Raw genomic sequence first — 18961 nt, forward strand, 5'->3', positions numbered from 1 at the left:
TTATTTATAGACTTTAAAAAGAAAAGTTCCCTGGTGCTCTAGCACTCAAGAATCCGGCATTGTCACTGCTATGGCATGGGTTCAATCCCTGGCCCAGAAACTTCTACATGCCATGGGCACAGAAAAAATATATATATATATCTTACACACACACACACACACACACACACACACTATACATGCACCCTGGGACTCTTTCTTTCTTAAAGCAACCTTACCGAAGATAGTTTTTTGCTTTTAATGCTTTTTAGAGCCGCACCAGCAGCCTATGGAGGTTCCCAGGCTAGGTATCGAATTGGAGCTGCAGCTGCCAGTCACAGCCATAGCAACGTAGGATCCGAGCCACGTCTGTGACCTACACCACAGCTCACGGCAACGCCGGATCCTTAACCTGCTGAGCAAGGCCAGGGATCAAACCTGTATCCTCACGGATGCTAGTCAGGTTCGCTGAGCCACAACAGGAACTCCCTGAGGACAGTTTTTAAACTGGCTTGGAGTTCCCATTGTGGATCAGGGGTTAATGAACCCAACTAGTAACAATGAGGACTCGGGTTTGATGGGGCTGTCTTTCTGAATCCATTGACAAAATACCAACCTGACACTACAAGGTAAGTATCGTGAATTGCACCTTTCAGATTGGAAGGGAAGTCAGATCCCACCCTAAAGTACCTAAAACCCATGAACTCAGGGCCCCAAACTGGACATGGCTCCTAATGGGCAAGAGGTCCAAACTCCTTCCATCCACTTCAGGAAGCTTATGAAACCTGAAACCCAGAATTTACTCTACACCTATCTCAGCAACACAAATAGATGACTCCGTATATACACTCAAGCAATTTGTTCAAGTGCTACTAGTGATGAGAAGTGTTTGCATTCAAATCACTCCAAAAAAAAAAAACAAAAAAAAAAACAAAAAAAAAAAAAACTAAATTATCAGAAGCCTGAGGCAGGCAGAGAGAAGCAGGAGAATACCAAAGAGAATTCCCTTTGTGGCTCATAGATTAACGAACCTGACTAGGATCTATGAGGATGTGGGTTGAATCCCTGGCCTCAATCAGTGGGTTAAGGATCCGGTGTTGCCATGATCTGTGGTGTAGGTCACAGACACACCTTGGATCTGGCATTGTTGTGGCTGTGGCGTAGGTCAGCGGCTACAGCTCTGATTTGATCCCTAGCCCAGGAATCTCCATATGCCGTGGGTGTGGCCCTAATAGGACAAAAAAAAAAAAAAAGATGTGGTACATATACACAATGGAATACTACTTAGTCATAAAAAAAGAATGGAATAATGCCATTAGCAGCAACATAGATGCAACTAGAAATTATCATATTAAGTAAAGTAAGTCAGATAAGAGAATGACAAATTCCACATGATGTCACTTATATATGGAATCTAAAATATGACATGAAAGAACCTATCTATGGAACAGAAACAGATTCACATACACAGAGAACAGACTAGTGGTTGCCAAGGGAGAGGGGTTAGGGGAGGGAAGGATTGGGAGATTAGCAGATGCAAACCAGTATATAGAGAATGGATTTTAAAAAAATGGTCCTACTGCATAGTATGGGGAATTATATACAACATCCTGTGATAAACCAGAATGGAAAAGAAAATAAAAAGGAATGTATATGTCTATATTACTGAAGCACTTTGCTGTACAGCAGAAATTAACATTGTAAATCAAATACATGTCGATAAAATTTTAAAAATATGTATGTCTTACTAAAGATTGTAGCTAAAAACCTTGAGAAAAACTGCTCAACAATAATCCTAGCTTAGTTATTAGGATTTTAGATTAAAGAAACACAGACACTAAGTAAAGAGCCAAACACTAGACTGAGACCAACCACTCACTCACAGTTGATCCTCATCAGGTTAGGTCTGACGAATTTTTCCACATCTACATTAATCTCATGGGCTTGGGTAAAAGGTATTCATTCAATCATCCAATTGAGCATTTACTCTGTACATACACTGTTTTTTTGGTGTTGGTAATACATCAGTGAGTAAAACAGGGAAAAAAAAAAATTCTAGGAGTTCCCGTCGTGGCTCAGTGGTTAACGAATCCCACTAGGAACCATGAGGTTGCGGGTTCGATCCCTGCCCTTGCTCAGTGGGTTAAGGATCCGGCGTTGCTGTGAGCTGTGGTGTAGGTTGCACATGAGGCACAGATCCCGTGTTGCTGTGGCTCTGGTGGCTCCAGCTCCGATTAGACCCCTAGCCTGGGCATCTCCATGTGCCTCGGGAGCGGCCCTACAAAAGGCAAAAAGGGAGTTCCCGTCGTGGCGCAGTGGTTAACGAACCCGACTAGGAACCATGAGGTTGCGGGTTCGATCCCTGCCCTTGCTCAGTGGGTTAACGAGATCCGGCGTTGCCGTGAGCTGTGGTGTAGGTTGCAGACGCGACTTGGATCCCGCATTGCTGTGGCTCTGGCACAGGCCGGTGGCTATGGCTCCGATTCGACCCCTAGCCTGGGAACCTCCATATGCCGCAGGGGCGGCCCAAGAAATAGCAAAAAGACAAAAAAAAAAAAAAAAAAAAAAATTCTACCCTAGAAGATTCTCCTAATAAAGAGCCAAGAACAGAGTTCCCGTCAGGGCTCAGCGATTAACAAACGCGACATTCCATGAGGATGCAGGTTCAATCCCAGGCCTCGCTTGATGGGTTAAGGATCCAGCATTGCCGTGAGCTGTGGTGTAGGTGGCAGCTACAGCTTTAATTCGACCCCTAGCCTGGGAACTTCCACATGCCACGTGTACAGCCCTAAAAAGGGGGGAAAAAAAAGCCAAGAACGATCCCCTCCTAGCTCTGGCAGGAGAAGAGGAAAAGTAACCATTGTGGTATATGTCCAAAGTGTTCTAGTAACCTTGGCCTTCACCCCAGAGAAAAAGACTCTACCAGAGCCTTACCCCAACTGGGGAGGGGAGATTTCCCTAAGGTCCCCTCTAGACTTCTCCTCTCACTAAGAAGGGGAAATAAGTTAATAAACATTTGTAAAGGTCACACCCCAAGGAAAGAGACCCATGGAAAGACTGAGATTTAATCATAAAATTCTAAAATGTTTCCCCTCCCCCACACCCTGTCACCATAGCATGGTTCCAATAGAGAAACAGTGAATCCACAGCTTACAGCTGAAAGAGGTAAAAGGCGTACACTTTTTTTTTTTTTTTTTTTTTTTTTTGCCACAGTCACAGCATATTGGAAGTCCCCAGGCTAGGGGTCGAATCGGAGCTGTAGCTGTCAGCCACAGCAACGCCAGATCCTTAACCCACAGACTGAGGCCAGGGATCAAACCCGCCACCTCATGGTTCATAGTTGGATTCGTTTCTGCTGCGCCACGACGGGAACTCCACGCGATCAGATTCTTAACCCACTGAGCCACAGAAAGAACTTCAATGTGCACTCTATTTAAGAAAGCATTCTTAGGGAAGACCAGAACTACAGGGGAAACAAAAACAAGGATACTAGAGTAATCTGAGGCCTCTGGTACCTACAATCACAACAATGGTTAAATACAAATCAAAGTTCCCTGGTGGCCTAGTGGTTAAGGATTCAGTGTTGTCACTGCTGTGACTCACGTATCCCTGGCCTGGAAACTTTCACATTCTGCAGGTGCAGCCAAAAAAAAAAAAAAAAAAAAGGAAAAAGCAGGTACAAAATACACATATTAAGAATGTGGAACAATTTCAAAAGGTACAAAATACACAAAGTTGGAATACCCAAAGAGAGAACAAAGGAAATAGGCAAAGTAATAATGGCCAATAATTTCCCAAAATTAACAACACATACCAAACCACAGATCCAAGACGCTCAGAGAACACCAAGCAGGGTAAACACAAAAATCAAAAAATAAACTTAAAAAAGAAGCAAAAGGAGAGTGCAGTGAAATATTTAAAGTGCTGAAAGAAAAATCTGACCAACCTAGAATTTTGTATCCAATGAAGTTATCCTTCAAAGTGAAGGAGGAAAAAAAAAAAAAAAAAAAAAAGACTTTCTCAAACAAAAACCTGCCTGAAGGAGTTCCCACTGTGGCTCAGCAGTAATGAACCTGACCAGTATCCATGACCCCTAGCCTGGAAACTTCCACATGCATATTTGAATTCTCTGGAGAGCATTAAAAAAAAAAAAAAAAAGCACAGTGATGACCAAACCTCAACTTCAGAGATTCTCATTTGATTAGGAGTCAAGTGGGGGCAGTTGTGTTCTTTACAAATTCCCCAGTGGTCCAATGATTCTATAGGAAGTTGGGGTGAGAAGCACTGGATTAGAATCAGTTGAGACCTCAACTAATTTGACTGCACTTCAAGACTTTAGTTCTATCAGAATGTTCGAGGCTAAACTAAAATTATGCAAAAAAAATGCAAATGAGAAAATGGGGCAATATGTACGTAACTCAAGGAACAGAAGGAGGAGCTGTGACAGGAGTGGTTCCAAGGAGACTAAGGATTGCACCGCCATCCTTGATACCAACTTTTTTTTAGAGTCTTCCAGGAGCTTTCAATAAACATGACAGATTAAACACACATATTTATCTCTGCTCCCTTCTCAAACCCCATCAAAACGTCAAGAAAGAAACACAAAAAAATATAAACCCAGTAAAATGAATGGAAAAGGAATCAAGAGAGATGGCAGCCACGTTATGGAACATGGGGAGTGAGTTGAAACCAAAACGTAACGGTCTGTGATTAGGGAAATGGGGCTAAAAACAGGAGGACTGGTAAAAAGCCTATATGGGAAAGAGTCCCAGACTCCCCTCCACCCAGTTCAGCTAGGCAGCCACCCCTCCCTAATCCCAAACAGGAGAGTTACATTTTAGTCTCTGGAGAGATTAAATCAGATCTGAGAACTGCAGGCACAGAGGAGGGTGCGGAGAAGGCACCATATTGATCCAGGAAGAGAAGAGAAAGTCTGTATCATCAACTACGAAGGGTCACTGTCCCCCCATCCCCACTCACCTGACCACACAAGTATTTGATGAGAGCCCCAAATATTAAAGCCAGACAGCAAAACAAAGAGGAAAAAAAGAAGTCGATGGATAAGCTGAGCCTAATATACATAAGGAAATGCAAGAGACCCAGAATAGCCAAAACAATCTTGAAAAAGAACAAAATTCGAGGCTTCACATTTTCTAATTTCAAAATTTACCGAAAAACCACATTAATCAAGACTGTGTGGTACTGGCATAAGGAGAAACACATAGAGTAGCGATATAGAACTGAGAGTCCAGACACAAACCCACAATGATGTTCAACTGACTTTACAAGACTGCAAGACAAATCAATGGGAAAGAATACTAGTCTTTTCAACAAATGGTGGAAAACCAGATATCCATGTGTAAGTGAAGGAAGTTGGGCCCTTCCCTCAAACCTTAGACAAAAATGAATTCAAATTGGATCATAGACCAAAACAGAGGAGCAAAAGCTATACTGGAAGTTTCTGGCACAGGAGATTAAGGATACAGCACTGCTGCAGCTGTGACACAGGCCACAATGGTGGCACAGGTTCAATTCCTGGTCCAGGAACTTCCACATTCCATGGATGTGGTGAAAGAAAGAAAGAAAGGGAAGGAGGGAGGGGGAAGGAGGGGAGAGGGAGGGAGGAAGGAAGGAAGTAGTAGAGAGAGGGAGGGAGAAAGGAAACCATAAAACTCTTAGAATCAACCACTGAGGTCAATCTTCATGATTTTATATTAGGAGATGGTTTCTTAGATATGACAGGAAAAGCACAAACATTGGAAGAAAAACTATGTAAATGTGACTCCCAAAATTTTAAATGTCTGTGCTTCAAAAGATAACATCAAAAAAAAAAAGATAGCACAAAGAATGAAAGAAAATATTTGCAAGTCATGTACTGATAAAAAGACTTGTATCCAGAATATATCAAGAACCTTTATAAATCAACAATGAAAAGACAAATAATCCAACCAAAACAAAAATGGGCAAAGGATATAAATAGACATTTCTCCAAATAAGATAAAAAATAAATAAAACATAAACAATAAACACGAAAAGATGTTCAACATCATTAGTCACTAGACAAATGGAAATTAAAACCACAATGGTTCACACAAACCAAAATGGCCAAAACCAAAAAACATACAATTACAAATGCTGGCGAGAATTTGGACAAAGTAGAATCCTCATTCACTGCTGGCAAGAAATGAAAAATGATGACCAGCTTTGGAACAGTTTGGCAGTTCCTCAAAAAGTTAAACATAGAATTACCAAAAGGACTAGCAAATCCATTTATAGGTATATTCCCCAAAGAATTGAATTGTATGTTCACAAAAAAAAATGTACACAAATGTTCATGGCAGATTATTTGCAGTAGCCAGCAAGTAGATAAATCAACTGGTAAATGGATAAATAAAATGTAGCATATCCATACACTGGAATATTATATGGCCATTAAAAGGAATGGAGTACTGTTTTCACACTGCAGTATGGATGATCCTTGAAGACATTATGCTAAGTAAAAGAAGCCAAAGCAAAAATTCAATTATTATGATTTCATTTATATGAAATATCTAAAATAGACAAATCCATGAAATAGAAAATAGAGTCCTGGCTGCCCAGGGTGGAGGGTTGGGGGTTGGAGTGTCTGTTAAAGGGTACAGGTTTTCTTTTCAGGTGATAAAAATGTTCTGGAATTGGACAGTGGTGATGGTTACACAACTCTGTGAAAAACTAAAATCTGCTGAATTGAACACTTGAAGGTGGTAAATTTTAACTATATCTCAGTTTTGTTTTAAAAAAAAACTCATCATTAAATATAATAGAGGTCAAAGAAAAGCTCAAAACAATTCAGAGAGATAAAATGTTGCACCCATGAAACAAGAACCCAAAGTAATTTTAAAGGAAGGGAGGGAGGGAAGGAAACTGGTTGGTCATTTGGTACAAAGAATAAGAAAACACTCCTGGACAGTTCTTACAGCACAAATGAAGCTGATTAAGTAAGGACATATCACAAAAAGTAGAACCAAAAGTAAAAGATTGTAAATAGGAGAGAAAAGAGTTTTTAGTAGATTCATTTAAAATGTCGAATGTCAGACTTACAAGTAGATCCAGAAATAGAAAAAAAAAAGAGAGAGAGAGAAAGACATTTAGGAAATGTTACAGATTTTTTTTTAAACTTAAGGATTAAATTCTAGACAGAAAGAACCTAACTTAGTGCCCAGAATAATGAATGGAACATACACATACACACACACACACAAAGGCACAAGGTCATGAAAGTTCAGAGCATGAGAACAAAGAATATACAAGCTTCCAGCAACATTTAAAAAGAAGAGGAATCAGCATGGCATCAGACTTCTCAACAGCAACTCGGGATGCTAGAAGACAATGCAATGCTTTCAAATTTCAGAAAAATTATTTGCAATCCAGAATTCTATTACCAAGGAAACCATCAGTCAGGTACGACAGGAAAGCAATGAAAGCAATGATATTTTCAGATTTGGAAAGTCTCAAAACACTGCTTCCAAAGCTCACTTTCTCAGGAAGCTACTGAAAATGCGCTCTGGGGAAGTAAACGAGAAAGTTAGAGGATAGTGGGTATTCACACGGCATAGACAAAAGGAATTCCTAGATTAACCATGATGAGCAATCCCAAAGCATTTACCTAAAGAGCAACAAGTGCAGATTAGAGAGTTTCTAAGTGTCACTTCTAGATGAAAGACAGGAAATGGACAAAATAGAGGCATCTGATTGCATTGAACAAAGTGTTGTTTTAGTTCTATCACAATGTTTAAACAAAAAACAGACTCGCAGACATAGAGAACAGACTTGTAGCTGCCGGGGAGGAGGAAGACTAGGGGAAGGATGGATTAGGAGTTTGGGATTAGCAAATGCAAACTAGTGTGTACAGAACAGAAAAATAACAAAGCCCTACTGTATAGCACAGGGAACTATATTCAATATCCTATGATAAACTATAATGGAGAAGAATATTAAAAAGAATATAGACAGATAACTGAGTCACTCTGCTGCTCAGCAGAAATTAACATATTAAATCAACTATACCTCAATAAAAATTTTTTTAAAAGACTGGGAGTTTGCTTTGTGGCACAGCAGGTTAAGGATCTAACATTGTCACTGTAGCAGCTTGGGTCACTGCTGTGGTGTTGGTTGAATCCCTGGCATGGAAACTTCCACATGCCACATACGGGGACCAAAAAAAAAAAAGAAAGAAAGAAAAGAATGTGTGGGTAGAGGTTAGCGATAAGTACATAGAAAATTATGCAAATGGAAAAAAACAGGGAATAGTGAACTCTAGTAAAAATAAAAACTGTATAAGAAAAAAAAACAATCCTAATACATTATATGGCTCAGGAGTGAAAAATAATAATCAAAATAGCATGAACAATTTATTCTATTTTTCTTTCTTTTTTTTTTTTTTTTCGTTTCTTTTTAGGGTTGCACCTGTGACATGTGGAAGTCCCTAGGCCTGGGGCTGAACTGGAGCTGCAGCTGCAGGTCTATGCCACAGCCACAGCCACAGCAAATTGGAGTCGCATCTGCAACCTAAGCTGTAGCTTGCGGTAATGCCAGATCCTCAGCCCACAGAGCAAGGCCAGGGATTGAACTCACATTCTCAGAGACAATGTCCAGTCCTTAACTGCTAAGCCACAATGGGAACTCCAATAGCGTGAACAACTTAATCAGTATTTGTAACATGGCTGTAATAAGTCGGGGGCAGAAGCGTGTGTTTGTGGAGACGGGCCAGGGAGAGAGCTGAATCCTTATCTTCAATGGTTAAAAGGCAATAGATAGTAAATCTGACCAGCTAAGAACTGACCACATAAGGATGCCATTTAGAGATGCAGAACTCAATCCCAGAAAAGAGCTCCAAGAATTCAAAGTCACTGACTCGGAGTTCCCGTCATGGCACAGCGGAAACGAATCCAACCAGCAACCATGAGGTTGCGAGTTTGATCCCTGACCTCACTCTGGTCAGTGAGTTAAGGATCTGGCATTGGTGAAAATAAGTAAATAAAAATGTTTTAAATCGTTGCAATTTTCACTTAAAATTTTTAAAAAAGTCACTGACTCTACGGAACAGGAATCGAGAACAAAAAAGGAGTGAAGCAGTGAAGTGCTGTTGCATTTTAAGCCATGTACTGCTATTTGAGATTCTAATACATGTGCATGCATTATTTGGGGCATAAATAAAATTTAAAGTCAAGAAAGGAAAAGGGTTCTCTTCAAATCAGGTTACAGGATGATGTCCTCATTTCATTTTTACAAGAGCATCCCATCTGTATTTAATTAGCATAGTGGGTTGAATTGTGGTTCCTACAGAGACACGCGTACATGCTAACCCCTCTGGAACCTGTGAATGGGACCTTACTTAGAGATAGGGCCCTTATAAAGGTAATTAAGTTAAGGATCTCATCCTTTGGGGTGGCCCAGTGCCCCTACAGGCGACAAAACAGACAAGACAGGGACACAGGAAAGATGGGCACGAAGCACAGGTCAGACATTGGAGTCTCACAACCCAAGCCCACAAACGCCTGCAGCCACTAGCAGCCACAAAGACGGAATCTGCAGACGGATCTGGAGCCTGCTGACATAGGGGACACCTTGACTTTGGACTTCTGGCCTTCAGAACTAGAAAGGAATAAACTTCTGTGAAACCATTGAGTTTGTGGTCATCTGTTACACACATAAGGAATTGGAAATAGGAGCGAAAAAGCCTTTTTTAGAAGGTGTGGATTTCATGACAAGAGGCTGAAGCTGGAGGGCCTCTCCAGCAACACATTCTCGGTGCCCCCGACTCCCACATCCACCCGCACATAGGCCCCCCGGGAACTTCCCTTAAGAGATAACCCCTGCACAACAAATCAACTATACTTTAATAAAAGAAGAAGAGGAAGAAGTAATGACCCTTGCAGTCACAGGGGGCTGTGGTCTTGCTGAAGGTGTTGTCCGTTTCTTAATTGTGACTCCAGGTACAAGTCAGAATCCCAAATGCACCATTTCATTACCTTTTAAGAAACAAGTATTTTTCATGCTCTATTCAGAACAGTATGTTGATGCCACTACTAACACAACAGTCGATCAGCCTTTGAGAATTTGAGAACCCTGTTCCAGTGACAAGTGACAGAATGAAGCAAGAAGGGCCACAAGAGATGACACGCAGTCTCCCTCTGATCTTCGAATGAAAGCTTTGCCATCTTCCTCCTCCTCTTCGCCTCCCTTTCCCTTTTCTACTTTGCTAGGCCCTCCCTCCCCTGATTTCTTCCTTTTTCTTGTTGTGACACAGCCACGCCCTGTGTGGCTGTTGAGCCGCCACCAAAAGGGTAGCCACCCTCAGCTCAGAGTTAGACTGTGGCCCAGCCTCAACTACCAGCTGCCAGGGCCTTATCAGCTCTGCCCAAAAGGGAAGAAACAGTGCCCATACATCTTTACTTTTAAATAAGAAACACCCCACCCCGCCCCAAAAAAACTTTCATTGCCTGTAATCCACTGGCTGTTAGAAAAGAAGAAGCTACCCGGCGTTGCCGTGAGCTGTGGCGCAGGATGCAGATGCAACGTGGCTCTGGGGTGGCTGTGGCTGTGGCTGACAGCTGCAGCTCCGATTCGACCCCTAGTCTGGGAACTACCATGAGCCTCGGGTGAAGTCCTGAAATTGAAAAAAAAAAAAAGAAAGAAAGAAAGAAAGAAAAGAAAATATTCACTAAGGTAGTAATTACTGAATCCTTCTCATTAGTGAAATTAAGCATCTCAAGGGCCCACCTGCTAGTTCACAGTTTCCAGAGACATTCAAGAAGACAACAAAGATTTACCAGAGTCCTTTTTGGTTAAAATATTTCAAATACTTGAGCTCAAAAAAGCAGGGTCATTACTTTTCAACATATTCAACTGGGAACAATAGAGGAAACTGAATAACACACAACAGGAGTTCCTGTCGTGGCACAGTGGTTAATGAATCCGACTAGGAAACCTTGAGGTTTCCCTGGCCTTGCTCAGTGGGTTAACAGATCTGGCGTTGTCATGAGCTGTGGTGTAGGTCGCAGACACGGCTCCGATTCCGAGTTGCTGTGGCTGTGGCGTTAGGCCTTCGACTACAGTTCTGATTCGACCCCTAGCCTGGGAATCTCCATATGCCACGGGAGTGGCCCTAGAAAAGGCAAAAAGACAAAAATAAATAAATAAATAACACACAGCAGCCAGAAAAGAAAAGATGGTGGCTACTGTCACCTGCACCAAAATCTGGACTTGATCTCAACAGAACACAGAGGAAAGGATGCATGGTTGATTCTTTGTTATTTTTTATTTTTGTTGAAATATAAATCACAGGCCACGAGCTCACCCTTTCAAAGCATACAATTTAGTGGGATTTAGTATATTCACAGAGCGGTACAACCATCCCCATTATGAAATTCCAGAGCAGTTTCATCAACCAAAAAGAAACCTCACACCCACTAATAGTTGCTCCACATTCTTCTTTGCTCACCAGCCCCTAACCACTCATCCACTCTGTTTCTACGGACCTGCCTATTCCGGACATTACAAATAAACAGACTCATGCAACACGTAGTCTTTTGAATCGGGCTTCTTTCACTAAGCATAATTTTTTTAGGGCTCACCTATGCTGCAGCATGTATCCTCAGTTCATCCTTTTTTCAGCTGAGTAATATTCCACTGTATGGATAGACCACATTTTGTTTATCCCATCATCAGTCAAGAGATAGCTCAACATCTGTATTATGAGGATGGGTTGACTCTTGAAGGCAGGGTAAGACTACAATGGTCAAGGGCCCCTTCAGCAAGAAGGCAGTCCATCTTCTGGCTCTACCTTTTCCAGGTCCCTTTGCTACTCCCTGAGCCAGGGTCAGGGTCCTGAGCCAGGGTCAGTCTTTCTACAGATGCTCATAGACCCTACTCTGTGGCAGGCCCTGGAAATACACAGCAGAATTCGAGGGGGCCCCAGCAAGGGAAGCTCAGCTATCTTTCTCTGAGAGACCCCATTGCATAAATACTCAAAGAGTTTTTGGCAGGAGAAAGCAACCACAAGTCAGAGTTAGCAAGCGACGGCTCTTGCAATATCTGAAGTACCTGACTGCTCTTATCATTCAACTTCAGCCAGAACCTTTCAGAGCAGTCATTCTTTTGGAAACACAGAGGTTTAACCACTCACTAGCCACTGAGTGGTACTGGACAGGCTACTTATCCTCTCTAAATTTCAGTTTCCTCATCTGTGACATGAATCTAACAGTGGTACTTACCTTAGAAGATTATCTTAGGGAATAAATGAGTTCAGGTAAGCAGCTAGGATATACTAAATGCTTTTCAAGTGTTAACGACAAGCGAAACTTGTTCTTCTTGATGTTGAAAGTCTAGGCTCTGAGATTCCTGAAATTCTTGACCCAGCTTTTTTTTTTTTTTAGGGCCGCACCTGTGGCACATCGAAATTCCCAGGCTAGGGGTTGAATTAGAGCCACAGCCTCAGCAACGTCAGATCCCAGCCACGTCAGCGCCCTACACCACAGCTCATGGCAACACCGAATCCTTAACCCACTGAGCAAGGCCAGGGATCAAACTTGAGTTCTCACAGGTACTAGTCAGGGTGCGTTTCCACTAAGCCACATGGGAACTCCTTGACCCAGCTTTGAGTCAAGAAAACACTCAACAACTGACTGTGAGTCGAAAGGACCTGTGTAGCAGATGAGGCAGGGAAGAGTAAAAACAACCCACCAGCACCAAGACTTTATTTTTAATTAGCCCGCTGTAAAAATAGGCAGTTTCTTCTTTTTTTTTTTTTTTTTCAGGGGCACATCTGCAGCATATGGAAGTTCCCAGGCTAGGGGTCAAATCCAACCTACAGCTGCTGGCCTATGCCACAGCTCATGGTAATGCCAGTTCCTTAACCCACTGAGTGGGGCCAGGGATCAAATCTGCATCCTCAGGGATACGGGTCAGATTCATTTCCACTGTGCCACAATGGGAACTCCCGAGTTTCTTTTTCTCTTTTTTTTTTTTTTTTTTTTTGGTCTTTTTGTCCTTTTTAGGGCTGTGCCTGAGGCATATGGAGATCGGAGGTTCCCAGGCTAGGGGTCTAATCAGAGCTGTAGCCACCGGCCTACGCCACAGAAACAGCAACGCCAGATCCTTAACCCATTGAGCAAGGCCAGGGATCGAACCCGCAACCTCACTGTTCCTGGTCAGATTCGTTTCCACTGTGCCATGACGGGAACTCCTCCTGAGTTTCTTACTTGTAAGTAAAGATCCATCCTCTAACCACTTCTTGAAAGACGTGGATGAGATGGGTCTGTTCAAAACAGTCTTCCTTTCCTCACACTCACGCTTTTCCAGTTTCTTCCAACACGAATGCTTCTTTCTTGGGCCCTTTGCTCTGTCCAGCATTGGGTTACCTTCCATAATCCAGAAATCCATATTGAAAAACAATCAAACAGAACTGAACTTGGCCCAACAACATCCACACAAAGACCAAGCCCATAAACAGCAAGAGGGAGGGACCATGACGGTCATGGAATTGGAAGCCCAGTGGAATTATAAGTTGGGAATAAAAGAGACTGGGAAGCAGTTCGAACAACAAAACAGGAAGCAAAAGGCATGGGTGACACACAGAGGAAGAGGACCTGCCCTAGGTCAGGCCTGCTAATTCTCGGTATTTGATATTTTCCTAGAAGTAACGATTCCCACTTGACGTAAATCACCAAATGTCTGTTTTCAAGCTGATGGGGAAGAGGCAGGAGCAGGAGACGAGAGCCTTCTCAAAAAGATTCCAGTTGGTTCTCTTGAAGAGAAACAAGGTCTTCCCTTTTGTCCCTACCCCTCAGAAATTCCAATGTGTAATAGTCTGAAGCGATTCAAAGTCACTCAAAAGCAGCTCACTGATTTGATTCCAGGGGAAGTTGATGGGCATGCATCCAGGACTGCCTATGTTACTGAAAGAAGCATCAGATCTGGACTCAAAAGGCCAAGATTTAAATCGCAGGCTTTCCGTGTCTTAACTCCATGACCTCATGTAGCTCACGTCACCTCCATGAGGCGCTGTTTAGTCTATAAAACAGCAGGATGCCTGGCATGTTAGGGAGAACCAATATTTTAAACATTAAAAAGCCATTACCCATCCTTTCGGGCTGTCTGTCTCCTTCCCATCCTTCTCGGAGGTCTCTAAATTGGTTGCCAACCCAGAAAGCCCGACTAATTCCAGAAACTGGGGCTCAAATTGATTTCGGCAGCACTACAAAGATGCACGCTTCAAAGAGTCGCCTCCTTAGGACAAAATGAAACCCATTAGCTTGTGGTTTTCAAAAGGGTCTTTAAATGAAAAGGGAAAAGGAGAGAAAACCAAGTTCCCTGCGATGTACGACAATGCTTTGCCACCCTTAAAATGCCTCCTGGTATAATGGCAGAAACTAAGATTTTGTCTCAAAATTGAACTTCCAGCAAGAAGCTCTCCTCTTGGGTCTGTATCCACATCACGCGGTAAGTGACCTCGCCCAGTCTCTTGACTCTCTATTCCATCCTCATGCTGATCCCTTCCACGTGTACACGTCCAGCCCCGGCCGGGCTCCAGACTTCCCTCTCTAAGTGCCCACGACACCCTCACCTGGATTTCTGCTGGGCATTTTACAGTCACTGGGTACAAAACCGTGCCCTGGTCCTCTTACACTCGCCCCGTTTCAATGGAAGGCAATTCCATTCTTCCAGGGGTTCCCACCCAAGACTCTGGATCACAGTGACTTCTTTCCTTGTACATCCCACCTCCACCCACCCTGCTGGCTGTACTTCAAAATATACCCAGGTCTGATCATTTCTGCCCCCTCCATCCTTCCACCCGGCCCATCCTTCCCTTGGACGGTGGCAGCAACCTCTGATCCTGTCTCCCTGCTGCAGGATGACACGTGTCCATTCTGTGGCTCGAAACCCTCCAACGGCCCCAACTCAGTGAAAATCAACAGCTTCACAAGGGCCTGCAAGGCCCCCACCGGCCCATCTTTTCTCTTCCCCAGTACCTCTGACTTCATCCTCTCCGTCACCCCTTACTCACACCCTCCAGCCACCAACCACTGGCCTCCACCAACTTGCCAGGGGTGGTCCTTCTTTAGGGCTGTTGAGCTTGCTGCTTCCTCTGCCGGGACCGCTAGGTCCCCATTTAGCCACACGCCTTCTTCATTCAACCATCTCCCACTCAGCAAGACTTTCTAAGGACCCCATTTCAAAGTGCAGCGCCAGCCAATACTTCACGGCCTGCCTCCCTCCTTCATTTACAACATAAGGTGCACTCTACTCAGTTATTTTGTTTCTTGTGCCTTTACCCACTAAAATTTAAAATCCACAAAGGCAGGGATTTTCACCTTCCTTGGGTACTATACTCCTGGTGCTTCGAATAGCACTGTCCAACATAATCTTTAATTTCCTAGGAATTATTATTATTATTATTATTTGCTTTTTAGGGCCGCACCTGTGGCATATGGAGGTTCCCAGGCTAGGGGTCAAATCAGAGCTACAGCTGCTGGCCTACACCACAGTCACAGCCACAGCCACAGCCACAGCAATGCCAGATCCTTAACCCACTGATCGGGGACAGGGATCGAACCCGCAACCTCACAGTTCCTAGTCAGATTTGTTTCCACTGCACTGCGACAGGAACACCTCTAGGAAATATTTTAAAAACTAAACTCAAAAAAAAAAAGGGGGGGGGGAGTTCCTGTCGTGGCACAGTGGTTAACGAATCCGACTAGGAACCATGCCCTTGCTCAGTGGGTTAATGATCCGGTCCCTGCCCTTGCTCAGTGGGTTAATGATCCGGCGTTGCCGTGAGCTGTGGTGTAGGCTGCAGACGCGGCTCGGATCCTGCGTTGCTGTGGCTCTGGTGTAGGCCGGTGGCTACAGCTCCGATTGGACCCCTAGCCTGGGAACCTCCATATGCCGCGAGAGCGGCCCGAGAAATGGCAAAAAGACAAAAAAATAAATAAATAAATAAAAATAAAAACTAAACAAAGGAAATTTCAATTCTATTGTACTTAGGACAATAAACTTTAATGCTACCATTTATAGCATATAAGTACATTACATTTATAAGGTCATTTAGTATAATCTTTTTAAAAATTAATGAGAAATTTTACCTTTATCTTTCTGTACTAAGTCTTCCAAAATCTGGCATGTATTGTATAGTCATAGCCTATCTCCTGTACTCGGCAGCCCCATGTGTCTAGTGACTACGGATCTGAACAATGAAAACCCTAGAACAATGCCTGGCAAAGAGTTCGTGCTTATAAATAGCCACCAAATGAAAAAATAAAGAGGCAGCTATGGTATAGCATAGGATTTTCTAAACTTTAGTTACACTCCATATTCACAATTATTGCTATAACCTATACTATTTTCCCCTTAAAATGTCATCCTTTGCACACTTGAAAAAAACATTTTTTTGAAACTTTACATTGAATCTAAAAATGGAAAAGAATAGGTCCAAGGATAAAAGGCCTGGGCATGAGTCCCTGCTCAGTCATTCACGACTTCTAGATTCTCAAACAAGGACTTCACTAAGCCTCAGTTTCTTCAACTGCAGAATAGGGACAATTTCAACCTTCAGAGGATCATAATGAAGACTGAATAAGCTCTTTTTTTCTTTTTTTGGGGGGGGAGGTGGATGTGGAAGTTTGAGGGCCAGGGATCAAACCCATGTCACAGCAGTGACTCCAGCCATAGCAGTAACAATGCCAGATCCTTAATCTGCTGAGCCACCAGGGAACTCCCATAAGCTTTTTTTACTATGGGAAAGTAGTCACTAAATAAGAGATTGAGAAGCCAACCCAAGCCAACCCAACCCCACACCTATCATTTTCTTATAGACCAAACAACAAAATGGCAAGCTCATTTACCAAGAAGAAGAGGCAGGACTCAGATTCAAATCTCTTCTCCACTTACAGGTCTGTGACCTTTAGAAATTCATTTATTCACCAAAAACTTACCAAGTGCCCATAGCACACCTGGCTCCAGGCTAGTTGCCAAATAAGCCAAATAAGATATAAACCCCGCCCTTTGAGGAATTTGCAGTCTATCAGAAAGAAAGAGAACAGCAGACAAGAAAACACAAAAAAATTGTCAACAAAATCCAGTCTTCTGAGATCTGTTTGTTCACTGTGAAATGAGAATAAACATCTTCCTAATCTAACTCCCAGGGCTGTCACAGAAATCAATTTTTAAATGTTTGTCAAACATTCTAAAAACTTGAACTCAAAACACATTAGCAAGGTACTTTTTTTTTTTTTCCTACTTGTAACCCAAAACAACTCCAGCTCCTGGGACTGTCCAGTTTGAACATTCACTTCTATTACATCACATCCATGAAATGCATTCCACTTTTGCAAATGTTAGTAAACACAAGAAAAAGCGGGTGAACAGCCTTAACACAGGTATTTAATCTCAAAATCATGATCCAGGTCACAGTTCTATGGAACACAACACAGACCTTCCAGTCATGCTAGCTAGTTACAGTTTGTCAAGATAAGCAGTCACATGGCAAAGGAAACTGAATAATTTAAACTCAAGAAAGAAAAAGTCATAAAGCAGGGTAGGTAGATACCGGCCAAGGTTACTGCAGTCGCTGTTAGGTGAGGTAATGCTGGGATTGGACCGTGCTCAACAGTTTAAGCTAAAAGCCATTTTACAGCCAGAGCAAAGTGCCCACGCTCTTTTCTTAAGCCCAGAAGTTGATCTGATCTGTGGAAATTTCAAAGAAACATGATCTGAAAGGCTAGGTTCTCAAGAAGTAGAAACCCTACCCAAGCAGGACTAAGTGGGCGTGACGAAAGCAAAATGATCAAGATTCTCTGATCCCTCCTGAAGTTTAGAAACTGAATGGGACCAAAATCAAAGTCTCGGGTACCAATCATTGCCAAAGAGGAAGGAAGGAAGAGGCGCTCAAGCGCGGTTCAGGCAGCATCTTCCTCCTGATTTTTCCTTCCACGTCGTTCGCCAATTCTCAGGCGACCCATTCTAGCTCAGTCCCAAGTTGCCCCTTCCTCCTGTCCCGATCCCGCCACAAAGGTCACTCCTCTTCATCCCTGGCACCTAAGATGCTTGTCCCTTCCAGGAGGACTTGCTGGCCACCGCACTTATGCGTGCCTTGGCGCCCACCTCGGAGTTGCCCCCGCACCGCCCGCAGCGCGCCCACCCCGCTCGGGCGGGAGCCGGGACACCCCTCCTCGGAGGCCGGAACCGCCGCGCCAGGCCCCTCCCACAGGAAGCCACCGCCCCCCGGCGCCCGGGCCGCGCCGCCCCTGGCCCACCCCGCGCTGCCCGCTGCCCGCTGCCCCAGGCCAGCCCCGCGCCCCCGCCAGCCTGCCCGCCGCGCTGCCCCGCGCCGGCGCTCGCTACCTGACGGGACCACAGAAGCGGAGCCCAACTCCTCTCCCACTTCCGCCTTCGACCGCCCGCACTCGGGCCAGGTCACGTGACCACGCGTGGTCACCTGACCCGGAAGAGGCTGGCCGTACCTGCAGGTGTGGGCAACCTAGGCCAGGCCTGGGAACCTTTAGCCAGAAAGCCTTCTTATCCTTTGTATGTTTAAAAATGGGAGGGTTTTCCCCTCGTCAGATGGTACCCGAGCAATCAAGTAAATTGAGGGCTCGGTGAGTGCCAGGAGCTTCATTTACTCCTCCCATCGAGCCCAGGGGCGTCTCTGTCAGCCCCATTTCACAGGTGAAAGGAGGCTTTCAGTCAATTAAGTCAGCGGTTAATTTACTGACTTAAAATATCCTAGGGTCACCAGATAAAATACAGGGCACCCAGTTAAATATGAACTTAAGATAAAAAATATGTAATATGTAGGTGTGCCCCAAATACTGCCTGGTACATGTTTATACTAAAAAACTATTTGTGGTTGATGCTCATATTTAATTGGGCAAATTGGGTTTTAATTTGCTATACCTGACAACCTTAAGCCTACTATGTGCCAGGCAGGGTTCTAGATTCTAGA

At 43.6% G+C, this 18961-nt stretch overlaps 1 protein-coding gene across 5 annotated transcripts in view; it reads right to left on the minus strand.

The window, feature by feature from the left end:
• The window catches only part of WWP2 (WW domain containing E3 ubiquitin protein ligase 2), a 159203-nt gene extending 140699 nt beyond the window's left edge, over positions 1-18504 (minus strand). Inside the window, exon 1 of one of the 5 annotated variants that reach the window (XM_021093861.1) lies at positions 18361-18504. The gene's annotated coding sequence lies outside the window, so the exon portion shown is untranslated. Of the gene's footprint in view, positions 1-17869; positions 18214-18360 lie in introns of those variants that run through there. The other 4 variants (XM_021093864.1, XM_021093862.1, XM_021093863.1 and 1 more) reach the window with 4 other exon arrangements.

The sequence above is a fragment of the Sus scrofa genome, chromosome 6, assembly GCF_000003025.6.
Source record: "Sus scrofa isolate TJ Tabasco breed Duroc chromosome 6, Sscrofa11.1, whole genome shotgun sequence".
Taxonomy (NCBI): domain Eukaryota; kingdom Metazoa; phylum Chordata; class Mammalia; order Artiodactyla; family Suidae; genus Sus; species Sus scrofa.